This window comes from Pseudochaenichthys georgianus, chromosome 7 (assembly GCF_902827115.2).
Source record: "Pseudochaenichthys georgianus chromosome 7, fPseGeo1.2, whole genome shotgun sequence".
NCBI lineage: Eukaryota > Metazoa > Chordata > Actinopteri > Perciformes > Channichthyidae > Pseudochaenichthys > Pseudochaenichthys georgianus.
This window is the reverse complement of record NC_047509.1, coordinates 19,191,859-19,210,348: the sequence shown is the minus strand read 5'-3', so window position 1 is coordinate 19,210,348 and position 18,490 is coordinate 19,191,859.

Sequence of the window (18,490 nt, the reverse complement as noted above, 5' to 3'; positions counted from 1 at the left end):
TTCCGTTGTCGTAACTCTTCTATTATATGGCTCTGGGTTAGCCCTACCATAGATTACCCAACAAAAATACTCTCTGGCAACTGCCGACCCATATTGCGCAAGCGCAGATCTAAGATCCAGTAGAAATGATAAAAAAAGTAAAAGTCCGCTGCTTATTGTTCTACTAGGCCAAAATAGAGTGTGCCAGGTACCCAAAGTTGGCAACCCTGATATTAATATGTTAAAATAGTTAATACTCTGACGCTCTGATTAACAGAACAGAACTGTGAAGCTCGTCACGTGCCTCAAAGGTTGAGAACGAGGGGCCGTTAGTCACGTGCCTCAAAGGTTGAGAACGAGGGGCCGTTAGTCACGTGCCTCAAAGGTTGAGAACGAGGGGCCGTTAGTCACGTGCCTCAAAGGTTGAGAAGGAGGGGCCGTTAGTCAGGAGGGGCCGTTAGTCACGTGCCTCAAAGGTTGAGAAGGAGGGGCCGTTAGTCAGGAGGGGCCGTTAGTCACGTGCAGTGTTGGGACTAACGCGTTACAAAGTAACACGTTACTGTAACGCCGTTATTTTTGGCAGTAACTAGTACTCTAACGCATTACTTTTTAAATTCAGTAACTCAGTTACCGTTACTACATGGTGCGTTACTCCGTTAGTTTTTTTATATAGTCAATAGCCAGGTGAACAGAGATGAGAACTGTACTTGAGTAAATGTACTTAAATACTTCCTGTGTCACATGCGGAGATGGGCTGTGGGCGTGTTTGTGTTGTTTACTAACAAGACTATCATGGCGGCGGCGGAGCTCAAGTCTAGTTTCTCCACCTGGAGATATTCTCACTATTTCACTTTTGTCGAGCACAAAGAAAAGAACGTTTTAGTTAAATGTAAGTTGTGTCCTGGCGGGTCAAAGAGCCTATGTGCCCAAACCAGTCATTAAAATCTCTTAAAACATCTGCAAAAACAACATGCTGGGACGAAGCTAGTAGCTAAGACCACAGAGACTCAGCCGACGCCACTCCACCTCCACCTGCACCTAAGCAACAGCGGCTGGATTTTAACCAAGGGACTGCTAGCCAGGGAAAAGTCGATAAAGCCATTGCACGGTATGTTGTAGAACACATGCAGGCTATTGCTACAGTGGAGTCACCCGCTTTCAGGGAGCTAGTTAGCATGATAGCATGTCCGGGCGGCACACGGCATATGAAACAGAACACTTTTTCCAACTACCTGGAGAAAGAATATACAAAAATGTAAAGCCAGCTAATATCGATGCTATCCAGATTGCATATAATGCATGTCAAGTTGATCAACAGGTTGTATTATTCTCCAATGCAATAACAGTACTGAAATGAAGGCTATAAGGGCATTAATATAATGGGAGCCCTTTTTTTAAGTAACTAAAACGTTACTTTTCACAGTAACGCATTACTTTTTGGTGTAAGTAATCAGTAAAGTAACGGAGTTACTTTTGAAATGAAGTAACTAGTAATGGTAACTAGTTACTGGTTTTCAGTAACTAGCACAACACTGGTCACGTGCCTCAAAGGTTGAGAAGGAGGGGCCGTTAGTCACGTGCCTCAAAGGTTGAGAAGGAGGGGCCGTTAGTCACGTGCCTCAAAGGTTGAGAAGGAGGGGCTTGAGGTACTGCGCACTGCAGTGAGGGGCTTCTCGACAGCTCGGACTCGGAGTCGGCTTGACTGGCTGGGTTTGCAATGGCGGAAATTCCATTTTACCCACTGTAGACAAAGGTGATCTCCATTGCTTTATATAGGTTTGTTAATTCAGTCATGATGATGAACCACACCAGTGACTGGGTTCCATAATTAGAAATGCTCCTCCCTCTTAATGTTTGCAAAACTGATAGGTGGACAGGCTACAAATGATCAGTCCCTTCAGATCCGCACACATGAAGCTTCATGAGCATGAATTGAACAGACCTGCTGCTGTGTTAATTCTTTAGCTGCCACTTTAAGCTTTATGATGTGTACAACATGGATGTAATTTTATTTAATCTTGCCATTTTAAATGATGTATTCAATAAATAAGGTTAAACCAAATCATTACATTACAATAGATTTTATTTTAATGATTTGGTTTAACTTAAAGAGAAACTTTATTGTTATTGCACATATTACAGGTACTGAGACAACGAAATGCAGTTTAGCTTCTAACCAGGTGCAACAAGCAGTGAAGTGGAAAGTAATGTACACAATCTACAGAATAACATATAGAATTAATTGAATGATGAATAAACAGTGGGGTATGAATACACAGATATCAGCCTGTGAGCAGTATGAACAGTGTGTATGAATATGCTAAGATATATAAAGTATGAAAACGGTATGCAGTATAGTATAAAATATATAGATATTAATTTCTTGATGATAAACATTGTGGAACAATGATGAAAAATGGGAATGGATGTGGCGACGTAAAACTGACACAAAACAACAGCAAATTTTTGCCAGCCAATTGGAGAGTTTCATCAGCAGCACGTGGTAAAAACCACCAATGAGCGCTCAGCTCGAGATACCAGCGAGCCGTTTCCCATCAAGCATTTCGCTTGCGCAGCTCGTGGAGAGCAACTGCGCCAACTCGCCTCGCCTCGCTCTCAAGGCTGCGGGCGTCTTTGTCCCGCGAGATTTCAAAGTCTCATGTGGGCGAGCCTCCAGAGCAAGTCGGACAAAATGACTAACCATCATGCAACGCACTAGCAAGACGTTGATCGCAACTGCGCAGGTCTGCGCAGGTCTTGCTTGTCTCAAACAAGCCTACTGTCTGTATGTATCCTCTGATATGCGTAATAATGGGCATTGAAACGTGGAGAGCCGGCCCGCTGGGAGGAGCCAGCAGAGGATATATAAACAGCGCGACCTGAGAGGTTCGGTCTCTTTCTCCGCTAGCGAGAGCCAGAGGACAGCTGCTTTTCTGTCCAAAGTTCGAACAATATCCTGTTTGTAACATTACCACGCTTTTTATTAATTAAAGTACCAATTTGAAACAATCTCAGAGACTCCATTTAGTCTCCTTTTTAAGCTTCTCTCCTGGACGCTAGAATAACCACACACAGATAACACTATGAAGGTAGATATGGTGCAAAATGCGAGAAAGTGTAAAACCTGATGTGAGCACTTGCAGAAAAAAAATCTGAGCTTGTGTGCACTTGTATAAAATATCCACGTAACTGTGAACTAAATGTACACTTGTATAAAATATCCACGTAACTGTGAACCAAATTTGAAGTCACAGAAGAAGAAAAAAAGTTTTGTAGCTTGTAGAAAAAAATTAACTTAGTGATGAAATGTTCACTTGCAGAAAAATACATATTTTTAAAATATATTTTCTATTACAACTGCAACTTGTTATTACAACCTCTCAAATCAGTTATTACAACTTGACGAATCTGCTCTGTGGCAGTATAAATCGACGAATCTGCGGTCTTGACTTTTGCTACACTTCTTGCGATAAATGTGTCGCAAAAGTTATTTTCACCTGTAGATGTGGGGGGAGGGAGGGGGGTTGGAGCGAAGGGGCGGAGCTATCAGAACGACGAGGCTTGGGTCAGTCACACACTAGGCTTGTTTGAGACAAGCAAGACCTGCGCAGACCTGCGCAGTTGCGATCAACGTCTTGCTTGTGCATTGCATGATGGTTAGTCATTTTGTCCGACTTGCTCTGGAGGCCCGCCCACATGAGACTTTGAAATATCGCGGGACAAAGACGCCCGCAGCCTTGTGAGCGAGGCGAGGCGAGTTGGCACAGTTGCTCTCCACGAGCTGCGGAAGCGAAATGCTTGATGGGAAACGGCTCGCTGGTATCTCGAGCTGAGCGCTCATTGGTGGTTTTTACCACGTGCTGCTGGTGAAACTCTCCAATTGGCTGGCAAAAGTTTGTTGTTGTTTTGTGTCAGTTTTACGTCGCCACATCCATTCCCATTTTTCATCATTGTTCCACAATGTTTATCATCATGAAATTAATATCTATATATTTTATACTATACTGCTTACTGTTTTCATACTTTATATATCTTAGCATATTCATACACACTGTTCATACTGCTCACAGGCTGATATCTAGTGTATTTATACCCCACTGTTTATTCATCATTCAATTCATTCTATATGTTATTCTGTAGATTGTGTACATTACTTTCCACTTCGCTGCTTGTTGCACCTGGTTAGAAGCTAAACTGCATTTCGTTGTCTCAGTACCTGTAATATGTGCAATAACAATAAAGTTTATCTTTAAGTTAAACCAAATCATTAAAATAAAATCTGTTGTAATGTAATGATTTGGTTTAACCTTATTTATTGAATACATCATTTAAAATGGCAAGATTAAATCAAATTACATCCATGTTGTACACATCATAAAGCTTAAAGTGGCAGCTAAATAATTAACACAGCAGCAGGTATGTTCAATTCATGCTCATGAAGCTTCATGTGTGTGCGGATCTGAAGGGACTGATCATTTGTAGCCTGTCCACCTATCAGTTTTGCAAACATTAAGAGGGAGGAGCATTTCTAATTATGGAACCCAGTCACTGGTGTGGTTCATCATCATGACTGAATTAACAAACCTATATAAAGCAATAGTGATCACCTTTGTCTACAGTGGGTAAAATGGAATTTGTGGTGCTTACACTGCGTGATGGACAGGGAGACATCACTGTAAGAGTCTCACAAGACATTTCCCAAAGACTACAAAATGGTGAGTAAACAACTAAATTGCATTCCAACAATCTGGATATGATTTTAAATTATGTAAATTATTTTTCAGATAACAGTTTAGCAGCTGCACTTATGCAGCAAGCAAGGGCTGCAACAAATGCACAAGGTAATCTATCATTTAAATCAAAAATGGTATTGTCTTTTAATGCAAATCAAACAAATGACATATTCATGTTTATTGTAAACAAATATTTAATTTTCTCTCAATCACAGTCCCTTTAGATCATGTCATTCTCCATACAATACATGTGGGATTTCTATTGCATCCACTTCATCTGCAACGAAAAACGCCAACACAATTTCCGCCATTGCAAACCCAGCCAGTCAAGCCGACTCTGAGTCCGAGCTGTCCGACTTAAGACGAGCATTTTGACACCTCCCCCGGCTGTGATCGGCTACTCTCGTCTACTTTCGAGGCGAGCCGCAATGTGTCTCAAACAAGCCTAGTCACAGCCAGTCAGGTCGAACCGGATGACTGCGGGGCTAACGGGTCCGTGTACTTTTTGTCAGTTTGATTTTTCGTTTAAACCAAAAGCCAAAAAACGGAAATACCAGCCTTTTCCCGTTTTTTCGTTTTTTATTTAAAACGGAAAACCAAAGCCTTTTCCCCGTTTTTATTGTCTGAATGAAAAGACGGAAAACGAGAAAACCTAATTTAAAAAAAGGTCCGTGTACGTTTTGTTAGTTTGATTTTTCGTTTGAACCAAAAAACGAAAATACCAGCCTTTTTTAGTTTTAAATCAAAAACAAAAAAACGGGAAACCAAAGCCGTTTTATGAATAAAAAAACGGATAACAAGAAGACCTAATTAAAAAAAACTGTCCGGTTTTGGTTTCTGATAACAATTTCATTCAAATTCCGTTTTGTTTTGAAGAATGAAGAAAAGCGGTCAGGTGGACCGGAAGTTAATGAACATATTTCAAAAATAAAAGACACGAGGATATAATGGCAATGCTGTAAAAGACCCAGAAGTCTGACGACCCTTGCCCCCCCCTGCTTCCGGCACCCATGCTGACGAGGATACGTTTATTTCTGCATTCACATGCAGATATGCGTTTATAGAGATTAATACTTGTATGCAAGCTCTGTGCATAACTTTATTTCGCTGACTTCCGGTTTGTTCTGTGTCGGCAAATCCAGTGTCCAGCTTGTCACTGTGTGACAACCATTGAACAACGTCATGTTTGTTGCAAACCTGCAAGATTTACCTGTGACAAATGTCAGCGATGTGAACAGAACTGTCATCCTACTTTCACCTGCACCCAGCAGCAAGCGGGAGAACGATATCGCATACATTATTTTGTCCAACTAGTCTCTACATTATGAATGTGATGTTTGTCTAAACTGCTAAGAAGCTGACAGCTGAGTTAGAACAGAAAGACATGCAGGCCATAATCACTAGACGCTCAAAATAGTGTGTGTAAGGCTTACATGAACTGAATTGAAACACTGTCCATTAGTTGATTAATAAACAAGACATTCAAGTCATAGGCATTTTCATTAGCACGCTGTAAATATGGACTATGAATGAACACATGCAATGTGGAAACACACAAATGAAGCTTAGCGCAAGTTCAGACAGGAAGACCTAACACTCCGTATTGCTCGTCATGGCAATACTTGCTCCCTGCATCTAAATGACAGGGAGCGCCTCTCCTCAGCTAAACCTATCACGCCCCTCCATTTACAAGCCTAAATGATTGCACCTGTTAATCTCTCTATATATGCTCTCCCCTGTTCTATCAGCTGTCTTCCAGGTGTCAACGCGCAAGCAGCAGCAGGGCTTCGTCCCAGCTCCAGACATTATTCATCAGCTCCGTAGTCTGGCGGATTAAGCTACAGGCGGCGTTCCCCAGTCGGCTAGCGGTTCCAGCCGGCCGCCCCGCAAACCCGGACGCGGGAGGAAAAGACAAGGAAATCGGGCTCCACGGAAGTTCCTCCAGCTTAATGGAAACGGGCTACTTCAGTCTCTCAAGAGGGTATCACTGGCTTCAGGGCCGCTCAAATGCGGCGCTTCCGGCTTCACGCGGAACGGGTCCTCATCGCATGCGAAGCTTTACCCATTCTGGCTTCAAACCACAACCCCTCCTGCAGGCAGGCAGGGCTCAAGCTACATCCCATTGAAGCTACTTCCTCCTGCGCCTCACTCTAAAATAGGCGTCAGAGTAGCGCTGGCAAGAGGGGTAAGGTGAGTTCCAGGCAGTGTTGGGTGTAACGTGTTACAGTATGGAGTTTCAGTAACGTATTTTGCATTACTAATGCAGTCGGGTAATTACTACCCATTACAATGCTCAGTAACTAACGCAGTTTCAAGCTTCAACACAGCGTTACCTGAAATGAATGGTGCCAACTCATTTCTAATATGCAAAAGACAAACAAATGCGTCTATGATGTATTTTCGATCAGACGAGATCTCTCTCCCGGTCTGCGTGCGAGGGGGCGGGGCAGTTTACACACACGCAGCTGCTACATGCAGCGGAGCACTCTGCGGAGTTGGCGGAGAGAACACGCTCCGAGGTGTGGTTAAACTTTACCCGTCTCGACGTGGAGAATGCTCGTTGCCAAAAGTGCAATAAGAGTTTAGTTTTGTCTAAACATTTATCAAAAGTGCAGCACATTCAGACAGAGGAATGCACCGTTTTCGACTGTTTAGCAGCTCTATAGCCCCATCCACGAGTAAACGTTTCCACGTCAGGTGTCATGTATGCTGGCAGCAACACACAGAGTTCACTAAATTATACAAACATGGGTTAATGATTAGAGGTAACTGAGTATTTTATTTTGTTGAGCTAGAGTCTTTCCCATGCTGTTTTCCGGGAATAATAGTCAAAGCCGTCAGGTGCAGCATAGGCAAGACGAGAAGATTTGTCATAACTTTAACGAAAACGTCTGCTACCACCCATATCGTACATTCCTCCACATCTGCAGTCCTGCAAGGACGCTCATCCGAGGTCTGTATGCCCCAAGCGCAACCGCAGCTTTGCCAGTACCTCGCGCCAGGAATCACATGGAAAATAATCTTTCAACCCCCCCCCCCACCCGCATTAACGCTACACATTAGCAGCGGCCGTATCTACTCACTCAGACACTCAATGAGTCTTCGTTTTTATTCACGGATGCTGCCCATCCGTGGGGTTTTTGGGGAGTTTCTTCAGGGAGAAAGAGAAGTTCACGTAATATGATAGAAGACAGTCTAATCACCCAATCAAGTGCATCCATGTCTCACCGTGGCGTAATTAAACTGCTAATTAAGCTAGTCCCATATCATGGGTCATGGTTCAGTATTTACCTAAGCATACATCATTTTATGCTGCGCATATTGTCTCATTTATATTGGTTCATGCTCACATGGCTTACGATAAGCCAGGATATAACATTCATGTCTCATTGTACTCAAGCTAACAGCTGCATTACATTGTCTACATCTCCCTCTTCCCCCGGACATCGACTCGTGCCGGCAATCCTAGATCTCTCAGTTTACCTATGGTAAACATGCATATAACTGGTGGTGGTGTCTTAATAGCATTTCAGGGCTTCGTCCAGGATAGGTGCAGCAACCCTGCCGCAATCAAGGTAATTATTCCTCATCCCTACAACAACCAGACGGCCATCCAAGATCTCTCTTTCCTGGTATTTATACATTTAGTGGTGTTCATCTGTGCATGTTTAACCCTGCATCGCAGGTCATCGACCATCGTGTCGGCAAGGTTTAGTGGTAGTGTTCACGTAAGCCCGGCGCTGATTCCGGCCGTCGACTCCCGAGTCAGCATCCTATGATGTACAGTAAGCCCGGCAGCGATTCCGGCCGTTGTTTAGTGGTAGTACGTAAGCCCGGCCTGATTCCGGCCGGTGGCTCTCGGGTCAAGCATCTTATGATGTACAGTAAGCCCAGCAGAGAACAGTAAGCCCGGCAGCGATTCCGGCGTCGTTTAGTGGTAATGTTCTCGTAAGTCCGGCGCTGATTCCGGCCGTCGACCTTCGGGTCAGCATCTTATGATGTACAGTAAGCCCGGCAGTGATTCCGGCAGATTGTTTAATCCACATGTTAATCTCTCATTTCATCCATAGATCACCGCAGTCAGCCCACAAGACGTTCCGGAACCTCTGCCCAGGAGCCAGCGCTCAACCCGTCAGGATTCCTCCCCTGCATCTCCTCTCTCTCTCTCTTAAATAGAAGCCCCCTAGAAAGGCACCTCGAATCAGCAGGTTTATGAGGAAGGGCTTAGCGCGTCCACCCTCAAAACATATGATTCGCTTGGAGAACGTTGCGACGTTTTGCTTTCCGTAGGCTTCACACTTAAAACTGTTCTCATCTCCACCGTGTGTGCCTTCATGTGCTACTGCGCCACTGATCGCCACCTCAAACCTCAATACATCCGGGGCCTCTTAGCGGGAATTCAGTTTAACGTTCGCTGTTCCGATCCCGGCTTTCCCAGCCTGTTCACAAACCAGTCAGTCAAACTCATCCTCAAGCTGTGCTGGCTATCCAAAGGTCTCTCCAACCTTAAACAAATTGGTACGTATGCATATAACTGGTGGTGGTTCTTAGTATGTCAGCACGCATGTCGCCCCACGGCTCATGTTTATTTCTGCATATTTAAACCTGTATGTCCAGGTTGTAAAACCTTCGGGTCTGTATAACGTGTCCCTGCTAAAGCAGGTTGCCCCGCAAGAGAAAAGGTTCGGGAAGCCTCGCACGTTCCGGGCACCCGGGGCACTGGTCGGGTCGCTCGGTGCGTCCGGGTAGTCCCCGCTCACCCGGGATGCCCCGTACGTCCGGGACGCCCTGTACGGCCAGGATGCCCCCTCCGGGATGCCCCGTACGGCCGGGAAGCCCTGTACGTCCAGGTAGGATGCCCGGGAGGCATCAGTTGCTTAAATCCTCACATGTATTACCCTCTCCTTTCCATCCATAGATTTCCGCTGCATCCCACAAGGTAAGATTATTCACATTCAGTACTTCATACTTCATTCTTTTGGGGGTTCATCGGAAACGGTTCTTCCCTTCCCGATTGATATCCTACTAAAACCTGTATGTCCAGGCTGTAAAACCTTCGGGTCTGTATAACGTGTCCCTGCTAAAGCAGGTTGCCCCGCAAGAGAAAAGGTTCGGGAAGCCTCGCCCGTTCCGGGCACCCGGGGCACTGGTCGGGTCGCTCGGTGCGTCCGGGTAGTCCCCGCTCACCCGGGATGCCCCGTACGTCCGGGACGCCCTGTACGGCCAGGATGCCCCCTCCGGGATGCCCCGTACGTCCGGGAAGCCCTGTGTGGATGCCCTGTACGATCCAGGATGCCCTGTACGGCCAGGATGCCCCGTATGTCCGGGTTGCCCTGTACGTCCAGGATGCCCCGTACGTCCGGGAAGCCCCGTATGTCCGGGTCGTGAAACCTCCGGTCCGTATAATGTTTCCCTGCTAAAGTCAGGTTACCCCGCACATTCGGGAAGCCTCGCACGTTCCGGGCACCCGGGGCACTGGTCGGGTCGCTCGGTGCGTCCGGGTAGTCCCCGCTCACCCGGGATGCCCCGTACGTCCGGGACGCCCTGTACGGCCAGGATGCCCCCTCCGGGATGCCCCGTACGTCCGGGACGCCCTGTATGTCCAGGAAGCCCCATCCGGGATGCCCCGTCTGTCCGGGATGCCCCGTACGGCCGGGAAGCCCTGTACGTCCAGGAAGGATGCCCGGGAGGCATCAGTCGCTTAAATCCTCACATGTATTAACCTCTCCTTTCCATCCATAGATTTCCGCTGCATCCCACAAGGTAAGATTATTCACATTCAGTACTTCATACTTCATTCTTTTGGGGGTTCATCGGAAACGGTTCTTCCCTTCCCGATTGATATCCTACTAAAACCTGGGCCTAATCGCCAAAACAACATTCATTCATTTGTGATGAACTGTCATCATTATGTTTCATTGATATAATGTGACCGATAATAAATATGTATTCCATACATCATGTCTCTCCTGATTGAAATGAAGCTTAGCGCAAGTTCAGACAGGAAGACCTAACACTCCGTATTGCTCGTCATGGCAATACTTGCTCCCTGCATCTAAATGACAGGGAGCGCCTCTCCTCAGCTAAACCTATCACGCCCCTCCATTTACAAGCCTAAATGATTGCACCTGTTAATCTCTCTATATATGCTCTCCCCTGTTCTATCAGCTGTCTTCCAGGTGTCAACGCGCAACCCTCCTCCACCCCTTCGCCTCCTGCTTTCAACTCCATGCATGCACACACATGCATTTCCAAACATCTGGACTACCTATGTTGCAAATGTATTATCTTTTCAATTTACACACGGCATCTATTGCACGTCTGTCCGTCCTGGGAGAGGGATCCCTCCTCTGTTGCTCTCCCTGAGGTTTCTCCCATTTTTCCCTTTAAACTGGGTTTTCTTCGGAAGTTTTTCCTTGTACGATGTGAGGGTCTTAGGACAGAGGGTGTTGTATTGTCATACTGATATTCTGTACAAACTGTGAAGACCACTGAGACAAATGTAACATTCGTGATATTGGGCTATATGACTAAACATTGATTGATCGCTTGATTGAACTCAGGACCAAGCTTAACCTTCTCCCTTCCAACCGGACCTAACCACTTATCACCACCACCAGTGTCTAGACCCAGGGGGGTTCATCGGAAACGGTTCTTCCCTTCCCGATTGATATGCTACTAAAACCTGGGCCTAATCGCCAAAACAACATTCATTCATTTGTGATGAACTGTCATCATTATGTTTCATTGATATAATGTGACCGATAATAAATATGTATTCCATACATCATGTCTCTCCTGATTGAAATAGGTTTATTCTCAATACTCATAACAGTATCAGACACAATGACTTTACTGAGAGTGAAGATGACATGAACATAGTTACTGTATACTGATGACAAAATACAGTATATTGCATTTACCTCTTCCTCTAACTCTCTCCAAGATTGGCCTCCATTGTTGAGCACAACAAAGTGTTCAAGCTCAGGTTTCTAAGTGATCTCATTTTAACATGTGCATTCTGGGTGCAGGGGCTTGATAATTGTGTGGTATTTCAGTGGCAGTGTTTTGCAAACAACACACAGGCTGTCGGTTTTGAATAACGTGTCTAATGTAGGCTAAATAAGAGTGAGTTATTTGCAAAAAGTGTGTTTTGGAATATCAAACTTAGTGTAAAGCAGACGATGCGCTTATGATTTAGCATATCTGTTCAATAGATGAAAGGCAACTTGAGTTTAATAATTGTACAAAGTACCAGTTTGTGTCTTGGTAATTGCACAAAGCTGTAATAGGCCACACATAATCACATTTTTCTAAAAACACAGCAGCAAAACCTATTTTATCCACCCAAAAATCAAGGCCCATCTGAAAAAAAATAAAAAATCGCTATTTTTAGCATTAAATAACGTACACTTAAACTGATATAGCCTTTTTGGGTGGATAACATAAATGTTGCTTTTGCCCACGTCCTCAGCCGTACATGGCTCTGCTGTGCCGGGGCTCCTGTATGTTTCTCCAGTACACTGATTATGGATATACACCACACACTACCCCACTTCAAAAGACCAGAACTATCCCCTTATAAGGGCAGCTGTTGATGTTCACAACAACAAAAAACGCATGCAGGTTGTAGTCTGTAGCCAGACAGTGGTAGATCTGGCTGTGGTGGAGCATGGTGGTGGGCAGCGGTGTGACTTCTAGCTGTCATGGTGATGTTCATATGACAAGGGACTGCCAGCTTGAACTTTACCGAGAGCAGAGTCCACTAGTGGCACCTCACAGGGATACCTATGGTGCAGAAGCAGCAGTGAAGTCCTTGTAGATCCCTGGCACTTTGAGGGCAGACAGATCCAGCAGCTCTCAGCTCTCAGAGACATCAACACATCAACTATTCTGTGTGCATAGCTTACTTTCACATACTAATCTCTCACTTTACTTTCTCTGACATTGTTCTCTGCTTTGGATTGCGGACATCCCAGCCATGTTCCCTACCGGGCCTGGTTTTACACACTGTGGGTTTAAGCAAGATATAGAAATGATGAGATGATGTGTGTGTAGTTTTAGTATTTTAATTACAATGACATTATTCTCAGACTTGCCATAGTTCTTGGTTTGTACCACTGCTGCTCTGCTCTGTAGAGCTGAGTATGGGGACCCACTGGGAGTCATTTGACTGGAGCAGGAGAGTAACACACGTCACACCTGCAGCCATGATGCTCCAGCTTAACGGGGGTCAAGTCTTTCAGCCCCACCTGTAAGAAGAGAAACAAAATAAATACGTATTCAGTTTGCTTTGTATTATTTCTTTTAGGGTAACATTTTGGTTTAATAACATTGTGCTATTTTAAGGAGTAAATAAGTCATATATTTTTTCCTAAATGTTTTCTGTACTTACATCTTCTTATACATACTGATATGAATTGATTTACTTTTATACTATGAACGAAGAAAAATGACTCTTTAACAACAGAACAGGAACAAAACACAACTGTGACCTCTGTGCAGCACTCACAGACCAGTCAGTCCATTTCTGGGGAGTAGCTACCTTGTGCTAGTTATATTAAAGTTGATGTTTTTGTTGTCTGAAATGAGCCGAATCCCCAGGAACATGTTGAACCAGACGGTAACTAACACAGTAACACTTCATCCTGAACTCACTGTGGGGCCTGTCCTCATGGACCTGTAGCATAACACCCTGACACATACAAAAATACATAGTATGTTCATTAAGAATGCACATACTGTCCCTCCTCTGTCTTTCAATGTAGTCAAACTTGTTGAAGAAAAACAATAAGTTTAACGTTACAGAAATACAAGCTTAATTACTCACCCTCCTAATTGTAGACGTAACTTGACAAGTACAACTTGAAACATTTCTCCCGCTTGCTGCTGGGTGCAGGTGAGAGTAGGTCGACATTTCTGTTTACATTGCTGACATTTGTCACAGGTAAATCTTGTAGGTATCGCAACAAACATGACGTTGTCACACAGCGACAAGCTGGACACTGGATTGACCAAATAACTACACACTCTTATTTACATTAGACACGTTATTCAAAACCAACAGCCTGTGTGTTGTTTGCTAAACACTGCCACTGAAATACCACACTCAATTATCAAGCCCCTGCAGGCCTGCACCCAGAATGCACATGTTAAAAGCCATGTATCCAATTAGATCACTTAGAAACTTGAGCTTGACCACTTTGTTGTGCACAACAATGGAGGCTTTTGGAGAGAGAGTTAAAGGAAGAGGTAAATGCAATATACTGTATTTTGTCTTCAGTACCATTCTATGCTCAAGTCATCTTCACTCTCAGTAAAGTCATTGTCTCTGATACATGTTATGAGTATTGAGAATAAACCTATTTGTGTGTTTCCACATTGCATGTGTTCATTCATAGTCCATATTTACAGCGTGCTACAAATGAAAATGCCTAAAACTTTGACTTGAATGTCTTGTTTATTAATCAACTAATGGACAGTGTTTCAATTCAGTTCATGTAAGCCTTACACACACATTCCTCTTTTGAGCGTCTAGTGATTATGGCTTGCATGTTTTTCTGTTCTAACTCAGCTGTCAGCTTCTTAGCAGTTTAGACAAACATAAAATTCATAATGTAGAGACTAGTTGGACAACATAATGCTTAATAACTGTTCCATTACTGTGTGAACTGTATGAGATATCGTTCTCCCGCAACAAGTCCTCCAACTCATACGACCAAATGGGTCGATTGTTTAAGCCCTTATTACGACCAAATATGTCGTTTGTTCAAGCGCTTAATACGACCTATAATTGTCGGCCTCGAGTGCTCCCGTTGAATGCAAACGTTACAGAGGGTTGTTTATTCACAAATAACCCTCTCTGTAAAATCCTAAATTGTAGGATAGTTTGGCCATTAAAACGCTTTATGATTAGATTTCTAGCGAGAAGTATATATATTGTACTTTTAGAATCCACGTCCAGTCGATATGTAGGATCTATAGTTTGATAGATATTACGAAGATGATTTGAGATTTCGTCAGGAGAACGTGTATATGCGGCAAGCTTCCATGTAAAGTTACGGGTTGAAAACAGTATTTCCGGTCTCGCCGTTTTCATAATAAAACCAATGATCAAATGATTTAACAGTGATATCTGCACTACTCATCCACTAAAAAAACATCAGTTTATCCTAGTTAATTATACGACATTAATTGGTTTAAATTGTGTACAATGCTTTTGTGTTTTTCCCATAGGTTTTTCTCTTTCGATTCTGAGAGACACATTTATTTTTTCAGAGGTTTTGATAGGCTAAAATCACGCCGCAATGCACGTCGGGATATGGTGTTCATGTGATATGAAATCGGAAAACATTAAAAAAAATAATAATAATACTTTATTCCGAGTGTTCTTGCTTTTCTCTTTGAAAGTCATCACATAACGGCATTGTAATACATGGTTCGGCTGCATTAAATATTACATATCTGCCCTAGATATGTATTTATAGAGCCCTGATCAGAAGACCTTTTGACAAACTGGAAGAGATGCCGCCAAAACTGAATACGTGACGTGGACCATAAATATATCAACAATTACAACATCTTCCATTTCTTTTCACACAATACGTCTCCTTGCCGTATCAACACTAATTCGGCTGACTTTTATATTTGATCCAATTAGTAGATAGTCTGTATTTACACCATAACGGTGCACAGCTGATAGAAAGGGACTTTTTTGTAGTTTTTAAAGATATTACTGATTTTCTGAACTACCTTTCCAACTCCTCGTGCAGTTGACTGTTACAGGTCTATACAGGTTCATGGTACAATGCATAAGCTTCACATCGAGAGTCTGAAACTGTATTTTCCTTTACCGTTCTGTTTTAAACTCACAATAAAGTGAATAGTCATATTATGTACGATATTATTATGTTTTATTAACTAGACCACCGGTCTAAACCGCACCTCCTAGTGGTTAAAGCACGTTATTGAATGTAGTTGTTGAATAAGTTATATTTATTTAGTTATTGATGAAAACATTTAAATATTAAGAGTAGCCTACATACAAAATAGGGGTCAATGATAGAAATATAGAATGGAAAATATCTAGAAGATACTGTAGTGATCTCTACAATAAAACAGTTTAGTGCAGGACGTCCAAAGATATTAACAGGAGGATGTGCAAAACAAACAAACTGATAAGGCTGAATTTTACTCAGGTGTAACTAAAGTCTGATTTAAGGGTTGTTTATATTTCACATCATTAATCAGAATCTGCAAAGTAACAAAAATAAATGTAGTAGAGTAAAAATACCAGGTTAACCTCTGAATTGTAGTGGAGTAGAACAAAGTAGTACATGCTGCTGTAACAAAAACATTTCCCAACTTGGGATCAATAAAGTATCTTATCTTAAGATGATCGATGGCTACTGCCATATTTGCTAAATGTGCATCTGAACCTTGACAAGTGCATGTTTCAGGCTTATCAATTAACAACAGGAGGGGTCACAGACATAAGACCAGCTGTCATGTGGTATTAATGCTGCCCATTATGGACACAAGCAATTTTCACCCATGTATTAATTATATGTTTTAAATTTGATAACACCAATGTGTTTTGTGTCCCCTAAACCTCCAGGGATGTATACAGTTTAATACTGGCAACTTCTAATTGTGGGAAATACGAAAACGTCTTTTAAAACTACATTTCCCAGTAGAGACGTGCCATAGAACATGTTGCGAAACACACAATAGCCAGCAAGTGTAATTCTGGGGGGGAGGGCCGGGCTGGACCCGTCCAAGTCCAGTTTTGGATAGTCTGGCGTGGTTCCATTCCATTTCAAAGAGCTTTGACGCTCAGCATAACCTTGTCGCACTGCCACTCCAATATCCAATCACAGAGCTTGAGGGCTAATCACAGGGTTTGTAAAGCAAGGCGGATGCTGTAGTCCCAAACGATAGCTGGGGATTCTGTGTAATGTAGTGTCTTCGGAAACTCTGTAGTGTCTAAACTCCGAAAAAACTATTTGTTTCTCCGAATCGAAGGTTAAAAACACAAAAGCATTGTACACAATTTAAACCAATCAATATTGTGTAATTAACAAGGATAAACTGATGTTTTTTAGTGGATGAGTAATGGAGATATCACTGCGAAATCATTTGACAGTGTGGGGAATACTTCCGGTTTTATTATGAAAACTTCGAGACCGGAAATACTGTTTTCACCCACGCTAACTTTACATGGAAGTTGCCCCATATACAGTACACGTTCTCCTGGCGAGACCTCAAATCATCTTCGTATATCTATCAAACTGTAGATCCTACACATCCACTGGACGTGGATTATAAAAGTACAATATACACTTCTCCCTAGAAATCTAATAAAAAAGCATTTTAATGGCCAAACTATTCCACAATTTAGGATTTTCCAGAGAGGGTTATTTGTGAATAAACGACCCTCCGGAGCGTTTGCAATCGACAGGAGCATGTTGTTTCTTACACGACCACTAGAGGGGCTACACTTTAAAACGTGTCTCTGGGTCGTATTTAGCTGCTGAACAATCGACCTATATGGTCGTTTTTTGTAGGAGGACAGGCTGTTCTCCCGCTTGCTGCTGGGTGCAGGTGAAAGTAGGGCGACAGTTCTTTTCACATCGCTGACATTTGTCACAGGTAAATCTTGCAGGTATGCAACAATACATGACGTTGTCACACAGTGACAAGCTGGACACTGGATTTGCAGACACAGTACAAACCGGAAGTCAGTGAAATAAAGTTATGCAAAGATGACTTGTATTCTCTATAAACGCATATCTGCATGTGAATGCAGAAATAAACGTATCCTCGTCAGCATGGGTGCCGGAAGCAGGGGGGCCAAGGGTCATCAGACTGCTGGGTTCCAGGATTGAACTTTTAAAGCATTGCCATTATAGCCTCGGGTCTTTTATTTTGAAATATGTTCTTTAACTTCCGGTCCACCGGACTGCTTTTCTTCATTCTTCAATACAAAACGGAAAATTGAAAGAAGTTGTTATCAAAAACCAAAATCAGACCGTTTTTTAATTAGGTCTTCTTGTTATCCGTTTTTTGATTCAGAAAACGGCTTTGGTTTCCCGTTTTTCCGTTTTTGATTTAAAACGAAAAAAGGCAGGTATTTTCGTTTTTTTTGGTTCAAACGAAAAATCAAACTAACAAAACGTACAGACTTTTTTTTATTAGGTTTTCTCGTTATCCGTCTTTTGATTCAGACAACACAAACGGGAAAACGGCTTTGGTTTTCCGTTTTAAATAAAAAACGGAAAAAGGCTGGTATTTTCGTTTTTTGGCTTTTGGTTTAAACGAAAAATCAAACTGTCAAAACGTACACAAACTCTAACGGTTCGCTAACGGTTCGTGTCGCTACCAGTCCGCTGACATGGCGCGTCAATCAACGGTACATTTTGCCCATTACTTTGAATATTATTATTGTGATTGAGGATTAAATCCGCTTTGAAGACCACCGTTTTATATCGTGCAGTTTAGCGGCAAAATAACGTCAGTTAGCCAGCTAACGCTAGCTTTGTTGAGTTTATGCTAGCTAAACAAGTAGTGGTTGTAGTCTACAGCAGTAATTAATATATTGTAGCCTACTGCTTTGGCACTAACGGTTGATAACCGTTTATGAAAATAAAACCAATTGAACTGTACTGAAATAATGACAAGTTTTATAATTGTCTTGGGCTCCTGCTGTGTTTTTAAAGCCTTTGTAAATTATCCATGCTATTTAGCTAACGTCGAAGTAGTGTATGTGAAACCAACCT